The sequence below is a fragment of the Nansenia antarctica genome, assembly GCF_963989245.1.
Source record: "Nansenia antarctica genome assembly, chromosome: 3".
In the NCBI taxonomy this organism is placed as follows: Eukaryota; Metazoa; Chordata; class Actinopteri; order Argentiniformes; family Microstomatidae; genus Nansenia; species Nansenia antarctica.
Window position 1 is genome coordinate 12,292,005 of NC_137688.1, and position 2,500 is coordinate 12,294,504.

The 2,500-nt window shown below is 52.4% G+C and overlaps 1 protein-coding gene across 1 annotated transcript in view; it reads left to right on the plus strand.

The window, feature by feature from the left end:
• The window catches only part of dlg3 (discs, large homolog 3), an 87,300-nt gene that overhangs the window by 43,814 nt on the left and 40,986 nt on the right, over window positions 1-2,500 (plus strand). The gene's annotated exons all lie outside the window — the stretch shown is intronic.

A 2,500-nucleotide genomic window follows, 5' to 3' on the forward strand; every position in this document is an offset into this window, starting at 1 on the left:
CTGTTGCCCCCCCGCCTTCTTGCCCAACGCTTCAATGTTCCATTCATCACCGGGGGGGGTTGGAAATACAGGGTTTATGTGATCTGGACATGCAGCGTACAGGGCAGTCAAGCTGAGCCCCATGGCCATGCATGTGGGAGGGAGAGGAGGGGTGGGGGGGGAGAGAGAGAGAAAGAGAGAGAGAGAGAGAGAGGCAGAGAGAGAGGGGGGGTGGGGAAAGAGAGCGGGGGGGAGCATAAGCTGCAGTCAGCGCCTGAGAGGTGAACCAGGGGGAGGCGGCTTAGCAAGGCCTCCCCAGCCAATGCGGCGTGAGCAGCGGTCGTCATGGGAACACATTGATTATTTAACAATTTGGACAAAGCCTGTGCCCTGCGCTTGCCAAGGTTCAGTGGGAGTCTTTGTAGCGTTGCAGTCCCAAGAGGCTGCAGCCAAATCACTGCTGGGAGGTGTCATGCTGTTTGTTAGGAGATAATACTGTATATACGTATATATAACCTCCACTCTGGGCTGAAGAGACCAGAGGCACCGATAAGTAGTGGTGAATAGATCTATAGATGGATGGATGGATGGATGGATGGATGGATGGAGGGTCGATAGGGTAGATAGGATGATCAATGAATTGATGAATTCCGTTTTGGAAAGCCACTCTGTGAACAGATGGTCGTTTGTGGATGAAGATGACAGAGAGGGAGGGAGGGAGGGAGGGAGGGAGGGAGGGAGTGGGTGAGTGATAGTGAATGGTGTCTTGGTCAGTTTGTGTGTTCAGTGTTTGGGTCGACTGTGATAGTTCTATAGTGCTGGTCCTGACGATAGAGAGGCCTGAGTGTGTGTGTGTGTGTGGGTGTGTGTGTGTGTGGGTGTGTGTGTGTGTGTGGGTGGGTGTGGGGGCATGTGTGGGTGCTCTGAGCCCTGCACGAGAGCTGGACAGAAGTGAACAGCGACAGCTGGCTGGGAAAATGGCCTTTAATGATTAGTGTTTGAATTAAAAGGAAATTAAGGGATTTATGATAATCTCATCCAGATTTGGTTAATTCCCACACGTGCCCCTCAGCCACCCCCTTCTGCCACATCTGGAACCGCCAATGTTTTCAACCATTCTCCCCTCAGGCCTCTCACCTCCTCCCCCTATGACTGTCCCTCACCCTCTCCTCTTCTCCTCCCCTCCTCTCCTCTCCTCTCCTCCTCCTCTCCTCTCCTCCTCCTTTCCCCTCCTCTCCTCTCCTCCTCCTCTCCTCTCCTCCTCTCCTCTACATCTCTCCTCTTCTCCTCTCCTCCTCTTCATGTCTCCTCCTCTCCTCTCCTCCTCCTCTCCTCTCCTCTCCTCTCCTCCTCCTCTCCTCCTCCTCTCCTCTCCTCCTCCTTTCCCCTCCTCTCCTCTCCTCCTCCTCTCCTCTCCTCCTCTCCTCTACATCTCTCCTCTTCTCCTCCCCTCCTCTCCTCTCCTCTCCTCCTCCTCTCCTCTCCTCCTCCTCTCCTCTCCTCCTTTCCTCTACATCTCTCCTCTTCTCCTCCCCTCCTCTCCTCTCCTCTCCTCCTCCTCTCCTCTCTTCCTCCTTTCCCCTCCTCTCCTCTCCTCCTCCTCTCCTCTCCTCCCCTCCTCTCCTCTCCTCCTCTCCTCTACATCTCTCCTCTCCTCCTCCTCTCCTCTCCTCCTCTCCTCCCCTCCTCTCCTCTCCTCCTCTCCTCTACATCTCTCCTCTTCTCCTCTCCTCCTCTTCATGTGTCCTCCTCTCCTCCTCCCCCCCTCTCCTCTCCTCCTCTCCACTCCTCTCCTACTGCACTCCCTCTGTAGAGACAAGGCACCACTGAGGGGAATGTATTTAGGATTACACACACCGAGATTATCATCCACTTTTCTTTCTTTTGTTTGCTTGTTGTGTGTGATACAGATCCTGGGATTATCACTACAATCCCAGACTAGGTGATGTGTGTTAGCTTTACTGTTAAACAAACCTATTTATAGGTTTATAGTGCTATTATTGTACATAGCGTATCTTGGGCTAGGAACCTTACTGTAACCTACTGTACAGGAAGCTCTATGATCCTGTATGAACCTAGAACTGTACTGTTATGATATATTTGTTGTAAGTCGCTTTGGATAAAGGCATCTGCTAAATGCCAACAATGTCAATCGTAAATGTGCTGTGATATGGGCTCTACGATCCTGCTGTTGTTATGTCTGTTGGCTGCGGGACTTAATACAGTAGCTTAGTGGTGTGCGGTGGCAGAGAAAACACAGTTCCTGTGTAGCCTAAGTGTTCCCCCTCAGGCTATGTCTCGCCACGACCTCACACACGGCGACTGGTCGGGACTCGTCGGGGGCTGCGGGGGGGGGAAGGAAGCACCGTTGTGAAAGGGCCCCGGCCCACCGCTTACCAACGCCACGGCAACGCTGCTGCCTTCTCAGACCTGGTAGGGAGAGAGAGAGAGAGACATATTTTACTGTAAAAAAACAATTTTTTTTACACTCAGAATAAATGAGTTTACAACCAAACTCATT